This window comes from Erinaceus europaeus, chromosome 16, assembly GCF_950295315.1.
Source record: "Erinaceus europaeus chromosome 16, mEriEur2.1, whole genome shotgun sequence".
Classification (NCBI taxonomy): domain Eukaryota; kingdom Metazoa; phylum Chordata; class Mammalia; order Eulipotyphla; family Erinaceidae; genus Erinaceus; species Erinaceus europaeus.
The window spans coordinates 3268845-3283558 of NC_080177.1; the positions used below are offsets into that span (position 1 = coordinate 3268845).

At 48.4% G+C, this 14714-nt stretch overlaps 1 protein-coding gene across 2 annotated transcripts in view; it reads left to right on the top strand.

Annotated features, from left to right (window-relative positions):
* The first annotated feature begins 5796 nt into the window (after positions 1–5796).
* DENND4A (DENN domain containing 4A) overlaps positions 5797–14714 on the top strand; it is a 109835-nt gene continuing 100917 nt past the window's right edge. The window contains exon 1 of one of the 2 annotated variants that reach the window (XM_060174291.1): positions 5797–6065. The gene's annotated coding sequence lies outside the window, so the exon portion shown is untranslated. The remainder of the gene's footprint in view (positions 6066–14714) is intronic. The other variant, XM_060174292.1, reaches the window with a different exon arrangement.

Consider the following 14714-nt stretch of genomic DNA (forward strand, 5'->3'; position numbering starts at 1 on the left):
TGACATGTGTTCTGCTTTGGGATCCATCCAAAAGGGTTTCCAGAGGGTCACAAACCACTGATGGAAAACTTTCTCACCCATGAGGGAGTCGTGTGGCACAGGCAGAGAGAACTGTTTTATGGAAGACTCTAGCTTCCAAGGACTTGGCCGTGGCACACCTGATTACAGTGTGCAAGGACCTGGGTTCAAGCCCCCAGGCCCCACCTGCAGACAGGAAGCTTAATGAGTGGTGAAGCAGTGCTATAGGTCTCTCTCTCTCACTCTTCTCTTTCCTCTCAATTTCTGTCTTCTCAAACAAGTAAATGTAAATATATATTTTTTCAATTTTTTAAAATATTTATTTTATTTATTTATTCCCTTTTGTTGCCCTTGTTTTATTCTTGTAGTTATTATAATTATTATTGATGTCGTTGTTGTTGGATAGGACAGAGAGAAATGGAGAGAGGAGAGGGGAAGACAGAGAGGGGGAGAGAAAGACAGACACCTGCAGACCTGCTTCACCGCCTGTGAAGCGACTCCCCTGCAGGTGGGGAGCCAGGGCTCGAACCAGGATCCTTATGCTGGTCCTTGCGCTTTGCACCACCTGCGCTTAACCCGCTGCACTACAGCCTGACATACATATATATATATGTATATATATATATATATACATATATATATACACACATATATATGTATATATATATATATACATATATATATATGTATGTATGTATTTTTAAATCAAAGGCAGAGACAAAACAAGGATGAGGAGGAGGAGAAAGGCGGCTTCAGCGTACAAAGAGCGATCTGAGAAACTTCTGGTAGAACAATAGAAGGAAACAGACTGACTAGGAAGTGAGGACGAGGCTGAACAAGAGCTTCACACTGTCACTGGTTCTATAGGTTTCCTTCACGCACCACTCAAACCCCGGAATTTAGAGATGGCTTCTACGAAATGCCCAGAAGAGTTCCAGGTGTAAACAATGACACAGTTTCAGAACTGGCGCAGGACCCACATTTCCAGGCCACACTTTTCAAGCCTGCACTGTAGAGACTCTCTGTCCGGATCGGGTGCCCTGTGACGGCACGTGCCTGGGTTGCTCTGCGGACTCATGACTGGTTTGCCGAGAGCCCCGAGACAGAGGTACTTGAGGAAGGCCCTTCGTGCACACGCAGATACCACTGGCTGTGGTCTTGCGCTTTTCAGTTTTGATTTTACTTCTTATGAGGTCGAGCCTCGCGTGAGAAAGAGACAGACTGATAGTGAGAAGCCAAAACAACACACTAGGCCCTGGCAAAGCAGATCTCTGGCATGAAAGGCCTGCACTCTCCCAGGTGAACTACTTCCCAGGTGCTCTGCTGCTTTTCTCAGATGATCTTTCAGAAGCTTGATCGAAAAAGCTCTGATTGAAAAAGACAACTTCAAATCCTTTTAGCTTCTGAAAAAATTTTTTTGAAGACTACATTTGCAACTATATGTCTATAACATTATTTCAATTGGTACTCAGTAATGTAGATGAAAAAAGTCTTTGGGAGAGCTCATAATCAGAGCACAGACCTTGTATGCCTGAAGCCTGAAGTTCAGTTCCTGGCCCCAGCAGATGCCATAGCTGAGTCAAGCTCTGGTCTCTCTCTCTCTGTGTTCTTGTTTGTTCCTATGCTGTTTTTTTGGCCATTGTGTAGGTTTTCTGGGACCTGGAGCATGCAAGTCCAGTGTACTCCCAATGTGCTATCTCTCCATCCCCTCTTTATCTCTTATGAAAATAAGTATTTGGAACAAAGAGTCAACATTTTAAAAAAATCAATAAGTAGAAGGGTAGGGACTGGCAAGATAGCTCACATAGGAAGGTGCTTGCTTTGCTATGTGAGAGACTAAGGTTCAAACCCGACCAGTCTCCACCATTCTGGGTGAAGCTTTGGTGCTGTAGTAGCCTTCTCTCTCTCTCTCTCTGTCTTTCAGTCTCCATATCTCAGTTTCTATTTGAAAAACTCTGCCTGGGTGGTGGAGCCCCAGAGATGACATAAATAAATAAATTTATTTAATTAAATGGTGGGTTGTATTGCTAGTCAATCAAACATTTTGATACATCCTTTCTTCCTTTCTCACCTGTGAGATATAATTGCTATGTAGGGACTACATACATTTAAGTGAGTAACTGTTCAAAACTGAAAAGCAATTGATCCTATATTAGCAATCCTTGTTAGTACTCTGAGTCAGACACCTGAGCTAGACACGTAGAACCCATCCTTATTTCTTGAGTGGTGCCTTCTGAATCTAGATGGTCAAGTTCATCTTCCTTCCTTCCATAGGAGCAAACAATTCTACTGATCATCAAGGTCATTTCCTCTATTTGGGAGGGAGGGGAAACTTCACTAGATACCTTTCAAAAAAAAAAAAAAAACCACTTGTCTTAGGAGATAGAATAGAAGTTATTGTTTGCTGGATACAGAGTTTCAATCCCGACTGATGAAAAAGTTCTGGAAGTGAGGGTTGTGCTACAGTTGGAATGTCCTAAATACCACATGGATTGTAAGTTTAAAGTGACTAAAATAGCAAATTCTCTGCTAGGCATGTTTTACCATAATAAAAAAAGGTGTTTCAAATTTATGACTTGATACTCCACAGATTTCATCAGAAAATGCAGAGCTGGGCACTTAAAAATATACTTGGCACCACAGCCTCCGAAAGCTACAGATTCATAACAATGTACTGTCATCACTGTAGGAGCACATTTTGCAAGAAAGACTAAGGATAACTGGTTTGAATTGATACCTGTAACCAAAACAGAACAAAAACCTGCAAGAAATCTCAACAAACACTTACCAAATAGCACCAATTGGGCAACTAACTATACATGACATTAACACTAAGAAGTAAGTCACAGGGACTCTGGACGTGGCGCAAAGCGCAAGGTCCAACATAAGGATCCCGGTTTGAGCCCCCGGCTCCCCTCGCTTCACAGGTGATGAAGCAGGTCTGCAGGTGTCTGTCTTTCTCTCTCCATCTCCTCTCTCCATTTCTCTCTGTCCTATCCAACAACGACATCAATAACAGCAACAATAATAACTACAACAATAAACAACAAGGGCAGCAAAAGGGAATAAACAAAATATTAAAAAAGGAAGTAAGTCACACTAAGAAATTTCCAGAGAAGTCAGATATGATGTTCCCATCTTTTCACAGTGAGGAAATAAATGAAAGATCAGAATATATCATCTGACACATTCCTTGTTAAAGAGGCCTAACCCTAGCATGTTAACAGTTGTCATTCTACCTTCAATCCAGTTCCTTGGTCTCTGTGTTGCCTGAAATATAGGTACAGGATGTCACACTGCAAACCGCGGTTTCCAACTCCCTTTCTCTTAGTCATTCCCTACTTAAAGTTCTTTAGTAACTTCCCACTGCAACTACAATAGAATTATATCCTGTTTCTCTTGTTCCCTAGGCACCAAGCTCTGGACCCTCATCATTCTCGCCTTAGGTCAGGCTCTTCCAAGTACCTTGACTTCCCTCTAACTCAATTCAGATCCAATTGTCCCCCCACCCCAAGGTCCTCTGCACAGCCATTCAGTTCCTCAGGCCTTTGTCACACCGCTAGCTCCTTAAAAAGGAGAAAAGACAAAGGATTTTAAACTTCTCCCTTGGGGAGGCCATTCTTAAGTCAGCCTGCTATTTGTTATCCCAGAGTCCTACTCAAAACCTTTAGAGCATCTTTTCCTCTAAAATGTGATGGGATAAATGTCATCTGTCTTTTCCTGCTAAATTGCCAGCTCCCTGGAGGCAGACCTGTTCTGTTTCCATTCCCTCGGGCGTCTGTTTGCTTCAAGGGATATTTGCTGACTAACAGAATGAATACAACTGAAAGAACCAGAGGCGGAAAACAGTCTGTGAACTTGGGTCTGCCAAAAAGGATTTAGTGTCTATTCATTTTTTTAAAATTACCTTTATTTATTGGACAGAGACAGGTAGAAATCGAGAGGGAAGGGGGTGATAGGGAGGGAGAGAGACAGAGAGACACCTGCAGCCCTGCTTCACCACTTGTGAAGCTTTCCCCCTGCAGCTGGGAACCAGGGGATCGAACCTGGGTCCTTGCGCACTGTAGCCTGTGCGCTCAACCAGGTGCGCCACCACCGGCCCCTTTAGTGTCTATTCTGAACACTTTAGGAAGGTTGGCTTGAAACCCCAAGGATTTCCAGAGCCCCATGTCTTCCCGTCCACGGGTTAACTAGTATTTCTCAGTGCTTCACGGCTACTGGAGAACTGAACTCTCAGAGCAACCCTGTGGAAGTTAATTCATCTTGATCATCCTTATTTGGGGAGGGGTCTTCTTCATTGAAGTCGCCCAGCTCCACGGGCGGTGGAGCCAAGGCCACATGTCAGTGGTCCCACGCAACCTGCACCTCTCTGGCCAGTAACTGGCATCCAGGAAGGGGCTTCTCAGGGAAGCCCTTTGAATTCCCCATGTCACCTGACCGTCGGGATCTGGGGACTAAAACCTCCGAAGGGGGTGAGGGGCACCCTGAGCACCCTGGGGTGGGAGCGGGCACCTAGCCAGGGGAGGGCCTGACTCCCGAGACTGCGGGCGCAGGAAGCAAGAAACAGGCCCGCAGGCCCGAGGCGACACTCCGACCCTGCGGGTGAGCAAAGGCGAAGAGCAGGCGGTCCTCCCTCACCCGCTCTCGCCCCGGCTGGGGAATCTCCCGACCCGACCCGACCCGACCCGACTGGGAACCTCGCTGCGTCTCCCCAACTACACCTGACGTCACTAGCGAGCGTGACTCCGCCCGGCCACGCCCTCGCCACGCCCCCTCTCCGGCCAGGCTCTGGGACCTGCCGCTGGCCACGCCCCTATGCCACGCCCCCCTCCGGGCCAGGCTCCAGGACTTGCCTCTGGCCACGCCCTCCGCCACGCCCCCTCTCCGGCCAGCTCTGGGACCTGCCGCTGGCCACGCCCTGGCCACGCCCCTCTGCCATGCCCCCTCTCCGGGCCAGGCTCCAGGACTTGCCTCTGGCCACGCCCTCGCCACGCCCCCTCTCCGGGCCAGGCTCCAGGACTTGCCTCTGGCCACGCCCCTCTGCCATGCCCCCTCTCCGGGCCAGGCTCCAGGACTTGCCTCTGGCCACGCCCTCGCCACGCCCCCTCTCCCGGCCAGGCTCCAGGACTTGCCTCTGGCCACGCCCCTCTGCCATGCCCCTTCTCCGGGCCAGGCTCCAGGACTTGCCTCTGGCCACGCCCTCGCCACGCCCCCTCTCCCGGCCAGGCTCCAGGACTTGCCTCTGGCCACGCCCCTCTGCCATGCCCCTTCTCCGGGCCAGGCTCCAGGACTTGCCTCTGGCCACGCCCTCCGCCACGCCCCCTCTCCGGCCAGGCGCTGGGACCTGCCGCTGGCCACGCCCTGGCCACGCCCTGGCCACGCCCCTCCGCCACGCCCCCTCCGGGCCAGGCTCTGGCACTTGCCTCTGGCCACGCCCTCCGCCACGCCCCCTCTCCGGCCAGCTCTGGGACCTGCCGCTGGCCACGCCCTGGCCACGCCCATCTGCCACGCCCCCTCTCCCGGCCAGGCTCCAGGACTTGCCTCTGGCCACGCCCCTCCGCCACGCCCCCTCCGGGCCAGGCTCTGGCACTTGCCTCTGGCCACGCCCTCCGCCACGCCCCCTCTCCGGCCAGGCTCCGGGACCTGCCGCTGGCCACGCCTTCCGCCACGCCCCCTCTCCGGCCAGGCTCCGCGACCTGCCGCTGGCCACGCCTCCGGAGGGCTCGTCCCGCTCGGTGATTGGTCCCCGAGGCCGCGAGACCCGCCCCCGCCCCCTGCGTCACCGCCAAGATGGCGCCGGTGACGGCGGCGGCGGCCGCGGCGGCTGGAGCCGGAGCAGGAGGCGGAGGCTGCCGCGGGCGCGCGGGGCGGGGGAGTCCCGTCTGACGGAGCCGGCAGGCTGGGGCGGAGCGCCGGGCTGGGGATGAGCTAAGCGGGCTCGGCGGCCTCCAGCCCCTCGTGTCCCGCCGCTGCCGCGCCTTGCGGGGAACCGGGCGCCGCTGTCCAGGTCGGTCCCCGGCTGGCCGCCCGCGGGAGGCGGCGGGGAGGTGAGTGCGGGGGCGGCCGGGAGGGACGCGGGGACCCGAGGAGTTGTCAGCGCCGCGGTGACAGCGGGCGCGGGGGCCGCCCGGAGCCGGGCCGCGGGCTGGGGTTCGGGGCGGGGGCGACCCCGCTCTCCGGCCGGGCTGTGGGATCCCGGGCGCGCCTGGGGCGGGGGCTCCGGGGACGCGGGCGACGACCGCCGGGGTCCCCGAGCCGAGATCCGGACAGGCTGGTTACGTAAGCCGAGCCCCCCCGCACCCCGGAATCCCACCTGCTCGGGGTCTGAACCTTGTTCTCGGGCGGGGGGGGGGCAGCCGGGTCAGCGGCCGAGTTGGCCAGTTGTTTGTCTTATTTGTCAGTTTTTTTTCTCTTTTTCTATATATATTTGGGGGGTGGGGGAAGGGGTTAAACAATTCCTGGCGACCATTCCCTTTGAAGTTTATCTCCTTCGGTAGGGGTGCCGGCGGGGGATGTCAGAGGGGGGGGGAAACCACAAAAAGAAATAAAAATAAAAACCTTGTGACCTAAAACTGGGTCGCAGCAGCTCCTGCGTTTCCTCTGATGGGGCTTTTTCAATGACAGATGGGCTGGGAGATTTCTCCTCTGAGGCCCGGGGTGCCTGGAATTCAAACGTGGGGTTGCAACCCGGAGCCCCCCTCCACTCCCCCCGCCTCAAAAGAAGGGTTTTTTTCTTTTCTTTCTTTCTTTATTCTTTTTATTTTTTGCCCCCCCCCCCCCCAGCTATTCTTGTTTGCACAGCCGGGCGGGCATGAGTCCACAGGCATGTGTTGATTGCAGGAGCAATCGCCTGTCAGTCGGCCCAGAGACCCTGTGGCTCCGTGAATAAATATGTTATTCTTTGACATGGATGACACGTTACATTGGGGGGGGGGGCCAGTGGCCCCAAGTGTCACAGCAGCACTCTGACAAGATGGGCAGCTGTGTGCCTGTTACTGTTTCTCTGTTTTCTGCTCGCCCTGGTCCAGCTCTCGGCACCTCCCTTGGGGAGCAGGAGGCGGAGACACCTGTAAACAGCCCAGCCGCAGCCAGGCTTGCACTGATCTCGCTCCTTGTGCATTTGAGATTATTGTAAGAAGTCGCTTGCCGGGGACCCACGGTTGGGTAATAAACAAGGACTCTTGGGCAAGTGATTCAGTTAAAGTAGCTGGTTCGAGGATTCGCTTTTGGAAACTTTTTAACAGACAGAATTTCTCAGCCATTTGAACCCTGCTTGAACTTGGTAATGAAACAAAAGACCGTATTTAGCCCCTTTTCTGGGAACTTTGGTTTGGGCCAGAATTCAACCTTTTGGGGCAACTTTTCCTTTGTTTTCACAATTTCCCTTTGAACCATACTTCACTGTGGGCACCCAGAGTAAAATATAGAGACACCGCCATCATTGTATAGCCTGTATGTTACATAATTATAATTTTCTGAATGATTAAACAGTCCACCAATTTCATCGTGGGATTTGATAAGGGAATAATGTTAGGGAAATCACTTGATCTTGATACCAGCCCAATACTGGGAACTAGTACTAGTACAAGGTGTGTGTGTGTGTGTGTGTGTGTGTGTGTGTGTGTGTGTGTGTGTGACTTATGCACACAAGTTTGCATTTTTAAAAATTGGTGAAGCGATATGAATTTTGTTTGTGTAAGACAGCCAGGAAGCTGAGGCTGATGCTGATTGGTTCTGAACTTGTCCGCATGAATGACCTCTGGTTTAAATAGTTTCTGCTTCTGAAGCTCCTTGAGTGGTTTGTCTCTTTATGACAAGCTGAAGAATATTGGGATAATTGGAGAGGCTGTGAGAAAAGACAGAGGACCTTAAAGTTACTAATGCAGTGAAAAATGATAGGAATCATGTAAGAGGAACAAAAAGGCTTTTCTCACTGAGTGATGGTAGCTACATTATTTTATTTTTATTTTATTTATTTACTTATTCCTTTTTGTTGTCATTGTTATTGTTGTAGTAATTGTTGCTGTTATTGACATCATTGTTGTTGGTTAGGACAGAGAGAAATGGAGAGAGGAGGGGAAGACAGAGAGGGGGAGAGAAAGACAGACACCTGCAGACCTGCTTCACCACCTGTGAAGTGACTCCCCTGCAGGTGGGGAGCCGGGGGGCTCGAACCGGGATCCTTACGCCGGTCCTTGCACTTTGTGCCATGTGCACTTAACCCACTGTGCTACCACCCGACTCTCTGTTTTTCTTTTTTTCTTATCTGCAGTGTTTTGCTAAGCAGTCTACAAACCATAAAGTCTGACCAAAGCCCAGCACAGGTAGGCATGCTTGGTTTCTTGTGAATCTTGTGCCGTTCCTGTTTTACTTGATACTTCATGGTTCTAAGTCAAAAGCAGAAGTGGCTTTGTGGGGAACTTGACATGTTATTCTCGTCCTCTCTGAAGTCAGAGACTTTGTGGGACTTTCCTCTTTCCTAGTAGATGTGGGAAAGGAGAGTGGCCGAAAGCAAGTTGATTAAAACACCCTCCTTCCTTGACTGTTGTATGCCCTCGGTTATTGATTATTGCTGTGTAGAATTTGTGGGTTGGGGAAGTTGGGCTCTCAGTGCTTTGTTGTTCTATGTCAGAAGGATCACTTGGAGTTTATTTTTAATTTTTATTTCTTTGATAGATATCCCAGTTCCTTCAGTGTAGTGGGAGCCGGACTCAAACTTGGGTTTGTACATGTGGCAAAGCAGCACAATAGCCAAGTGAATTATCTCACCATTTTTCTAAAATGGCAGTGGAAAAAAAAAAGATTGTGGCAGTCAAAATGAGGTACAGTGAAATCAGTGCCAGTCCTCCATGTGGTAGGCACAGTACTCACGGTCCAAAATGTCCGCTAACAGAGGAAGTACAGTCCAGTGTTGAGAGCAAAGTGCTGATAAGAGGACACAGGTACCGCATCTCACGTGTGTACGGCTCAGTGACGGACAGTAGCTGTACAACACTGAAAGGATTATAGGTGATTTTTACCTTTTTAAAAAAATTTTTATTTATACATAGGAAACATTGACTAAACCATAGGATAAGAGGGGTACGACTCCACACAGTTCCCACCACCAGAACTCCATACCCCATCCCCTCCCCTGACAGCTTTCCTATTCTTTATCCCTCTGGGAGCATGGACCCAGGGTCATTGTGGGGTGCAGAAGGTGGAAGGTCTGGCTTCTGTCATTGCTTCCCCGCTGAACATGGGCGTTGACAGGTGGATCCATACTCCCAGCCTGTCTCTCTCTTTCCCTAGTGGGGCAGGGCTCTGGGGAAGCAGAGCTCCAAGACACACTGGTGGGGTTGTCTGTCCAGGGAAGTCTGGTTGGCATCATGCTAGCATCTGGAACCTGGTGGCTGAAAAGTGAGTTAACATACAAAGCCAAACAAAGTGTTGACCAATCATGGACCTAAAGGCTGGAATAGTGCAGATGAAGAGTTGGGGGGTCCCCCATTTTATAGGTAGCTAGTAGGCCTGTTTTATTTATATTTCAAAGGGCCTATGGCTGTAGTGATTTTCTCTTTAATGTTAGGCTGTTTCTGACTTCTGAGTCATGTTACTCTCATAATTACAAACATGGCACTGGAATGGTTTCAGTATTTCAGGAACATTAAAGTGTTTTCAGAGACTCACAGCAGGTGACCCCAAAACTCTCACATACAACGGCTGCTCCAGGAGAGAAGAGCCTCTTGTGCGTCCTCACTCGCCTCACTCAGTGTGGCGCTAGGGCAGTTCACGGTGGCGGACACAGCGGTGGTATATGTGGAGGCCTGTTCTGCTCACCAGCAGCACCTGGCCAGTGTCACGCAGTCGCAGCTCTTGCGGCGCGGGCCACTCCCCAAGCTCATTGCTCTGTGTGCACCCAAGCTGCTCCGTGTCGGCAGCGCCACCTACCTGTGAACAGGCTGCTCAGTTTTCCCCTCATTTTGGAGGTGTGGCTACTTAGGAGAGCCCATGTGGCTACTTAGGAGAGCCCCTGCGACTCCAGACAGACTATGACCCACATAGTCAACGACTGCCACCTCTCCATATTCAAGGGAGGTCTCGAAACTTTACATCAGGCTCAACCTGACGCTGTTGACTGGCTACGGAAGAAGGGCAAACGCTAGAAGAAAGAAGAAGGAGAGTCACTGAGGATACAGAAGCCAAATGGAACATGTTTCTGACGAGAATGTTTTGGGGTTTTTTTTCCTTTCTTTTTAACCCATGTCTCAGGCGGTATCTTTTTTTTTCCTGACTTTCATATTCTTGTTTAATTTTCTCAGTGGTAAAGTACGTTCTAAATTCTAGAACCCAGTGTGCAGATGAATGTGTGGTTATCTGCTTGACTGTTCTGTTGGGGAATCTTATTCCTGGGAAGGCTGCATGCATGGGCACCTAGGACTGCACTGAAGCGAACGGCAATGTCCAGTTACCCTTCTTCTGTCTTCCTTTTATTTGTTGTGATTTCTGAGAAGAGAGACCGAGACCAGAGGACAGCTCAGCCCTGGCATACGCAGCACCAGGGCTTGAACTAGGACTGAATGCATGTATGCCCTATGCTCTGTCACTAAAATTCTACCTTTTAAAAGGAAATAAAAGTAGAAAACAGACAAACTGTCCAGAAAAAAAGGAGGCAGGAAGATATCAAGGAAGGATTCCTTGGTACAGTGTTCTCACTGAGAGGACTAAAACCATCAAAAGTCTCAGTCAGAGGCTGTGCTTCTGGTCTGCTCTGAGTATCTCCGTATTTTGGGACACTCACATCTTCCATCTCTGTGCTAAAGTGTACACACACACACACACACACACACACACACGTATGCTATTTCTTTGCCAAGTAAAAGCTGAAATATGGAGATCAAAAATGTATTTTTGTTGCAACCTTCTTTTATAGATAAGACATTTTTGTAAAGTTTACAGAAAAAGACATCAAAGCAGTAAACACCCATCTACTCACCACATAAAATGTTAGTGTTTTTTTTTTTAAATTTTTGCTATAGATATATTTAATGCCAGAGGACTAGGTACATGACAGTTATCACACAGAATCCTCACAGAGCATTTAATGTCGAATGTTGTGCTTTGCTTGAATATTGCTGATCAAGTTAAAGTCTCCGGTTTTTCTCATTTTCATTTTTGTTTCCCCCCCGTGTCTTTAAATAGACTGCAGAGAACGTGTAGGGAGTATATTTTAAAGCTGTATCTGTTATATCATACGTAGTACGTATACTGTCGTATATCAAGTGTGTGTGTAACGAACAGTGTGTGTTTAGCTTCAGGAATGTACACACACATATGACATTGCTTTGGACGTTTTTGAAGACTGTCGTCTCTGAACCTGGACTGAACTTGATTGGTTTGAATGTTGACCCTCCTGCTTGACTTTAGGCGTGTTTTTAAGTCTTTCTATGACTCAGTGCCTCGTTGATCAAATAGGGACAATAGAAATATCAGCCTCATTCAGCTGCTGTCATAAAGCAAGCGAATTTACTTGTAGGAGGCACGTAAAATACTGCCAGACACTTAGAAAAATATGCTGGTGGTTAATGCGATTGTGTCGTGGTGTCCATACTTTGAGACCTTTGACTTTGTTTTCCTTTTCCCCTCGTAGGCGTTACTGGCAGTGTAGTTCCTGCACCTGTAACGTCCCATGGAGTTTATCATTTGCTCTGTGGATAAGCACTTAGTTAGTTCTCATCGGTTTTGTTGATTATCAGCCAAGCCTCATGTGCACTGTCGTATCTCCCTTAACAGCCCAGAGTATCTCCATTCTCAGTGTCCAGTTGTCAGTTTACTGGGGTCTTAGGGAAGAAAGCATTTTCCCTGTGAGAAAGTTGAGGATGTGGACAGCATCGCTTCTCCATGTCCTCACTAGCACTTAGTGTTGTCAGACTCTGTGATTTTTCCTGTTTGATTGGTGTTTCAGTTTGCTCTGTTTTTGTTTTCCTTGATCTTTCGTGTGTGAGCATTAAATAAATTCTTTTCCTTAGTGACTTGCCTCTACCTCTCCAGCACAGTTTGCCTTGGGCTGCCCTTATCAGTGTGTAAGAGGCTTTTTTGTTTGTTTTCAATGTACTCAAGACAGTTACAAATGTTGGTGAAGTATTTCTTTAGTTATCTTTTGAACAGTGACTGCGTGGGCCCAAGCTATTGTGAACACACTAAGAGTATGTTGCCACTAGTATTTATTATTGTGAACACGCTAGGAGTATGTCGCCACTAGTATTTATTATTGTGAACACGCTAGGAGTATGTCGCCACTAGTATTTATTATTGTGAACACGCTAGGAGTATGTCGCCACTAGTATTTATTATTGTGAACACGCTAGGAGTATGTCGCCACTAGTATTTATTATTGTGAACACGCTAGGAGTATGTCGCCACTAGTATTTATTATTGTGAACACGCTAGGAGTATGTCGCCACTAGTATTTATTATTGTGAACACGCTAGGAGTATGTCGCCACTAGTATTTATTATTGTGAACACGCTAGGAGTATGTCGCCACTAGTATTTATTATTGTGAACACGCTAGGAGTATGTCGCCACTAGTATTTAATTTTGTGAACACGCTAGGAGTATGTCGCCACTAGTATTTATTATTGTGAACACGCTAGGAGTATGTCGCCACTAGTATTTATTATTGTGAACACGCTAGGAGTATGTCGCCACTAGTATTTATTATTGTGAACACGCTAGGAGTATGTCGCCACTAGTATTTAATTTTGTGAACACGCTAGGAGTATGTCGCCACTAGTATTTATTATTGTGAACACGCTAGGAGTATGTCGCCACTAGTATTTATTATTGTGAACACGCTAGGAGTATGTCGCCACTAGTATTTATTATTGTGAACACGCTAGGAGTATGTCGCCACTAGTATTTATTATTGTGAACACGCTAGGAGTATGTCGCCACTAGTATTTATTATTGTGAACACGCTAGGAGTATGTCGCCACTAGTATTTATTATTGTGAACACGCTAGGAGTATGTCGCCACTAGTATTTATTATTGTGAACACGCTAGGAGTATGTCGCCACTAGTATTTATTATTGTGAACACGCTAGGAGTATGTCGCCACTAGTATTTATTATTGTGAACACGCTAGGAGTATGTCGCCACTAGTATTTAATTTTGTGAACACGCTAGGAGTATGTCGCCACTAGTATTTAATTTTGTGAACACGCTAGGAGTATGTCGCCACTAGTATTTATTATTGTGAACACGCTAGGAGTATGTCGCCACTAGTATTTAATTTTGTGAACACGCTAGGAGTATGTCGCCACTAGTATTTATTATTGTGAACACGCTAGGAGTATGTCGCCACTAGTATTTAATTTTGTGAACACGCTAGGAGTATGTCGCCACTAGTATTTATTATTGTGAACACGCTAGGAGTATGTCGCCACTAGTATTTATTATTGTGAACACGCTAGGAGTATGTCGCCACTAGTATTTATTATTGTGAACACGCTAGGAGTATGTCGCCACTAGTATTTAATTTTGTGAACACGCTAGGAGTATGTCGCCACTAGTATTTATTATTGTGAACACGCTAGGAGTATGTCGCCACTAGTATTTATTATTGTGAACACGCTAGGAGTATGTCGCCACTAGTATTTATTATTGTGAACACGCTAGGAGTATGTCGCCACTAGTATTTATTATTGTGAACACGCTAGGAGTATGTCGCCACTAGTATTTATTATTGTGAACACGCTAGGAGTATGTCGCCACTAGTATTTATTATTGTGAACACGCTAGGAGTATGTCGCCACTAGTATTTATTATTGTGAACACACTAGGAGTATGTCGCCACTAGTGAGCTGTGTGAATGCACTTTGTTCACACGTGTGTGGTGATCGTCCTCTCCGTCTGAGGCCCTGAGGGAGTCTTCCAATAAAGTACTAGACGTCCATTTTACAGAAAAAGATCAAAGTTCTGTTAGCCTGGAAGGTCAGATGGAATCCTGGTTAATGTAATCGGCGCCACAGTTTTGCTTTGGCTCAGCATTTAAGTGGCCTGCTTGGCGAGGCGTTTCTGTGACTGAGATGGGTGCCAACTGAGGGGCCAGATGTGCACGGAGCAGGTGGCTGGGGCGCTTAGACGTGCGCTCAGTCGTCTAAGCTGCTCACCAGGGCTGAAACTGGTGTGCGGTACCAATTTCCTTCCTTCCGTCACCCCCCCTCCACTTCTTTCTTCCGCCAGAATTGAGCCTAGGGCCTTATTCATGTACTCTGCCACCGCGTTCCCTCCCTGCCCCACTGTTTCAGTTTGTGTTTCTATAAGAGGGAGAAACAGCAAAACACTCCACTACCCGTGGAGTTCCTCCTGCTTTTGTCTCTGGTGCTCTGAGCTGCTGAGGGTTGAACCCAGAGCCCCGCATATGCGCGTGGGAGACTTGCACTCTGCCCGCCCTGGGTTTCCCTGCTTGTCAAGCCTGCTTGACGTGGCTTAAAGGATTTATTTAGTCAGTCTTGTTAGGACAGCACCTTCTCTGTTATTAAATCTGAGTATCTTTTAATTCTGGAATAGTTTCCCTTTTATAGGGACGGTGCCAGGGGTTGGCCATGCATCCTGTGCCCAGTTGAGGAGCCACCACCGGAGCAGCATTGCTGACTAGTGCCCACACTTGGTTTGGATTCCAGGATGTCCTTGTTTTCAGCCCTAAGATCCCT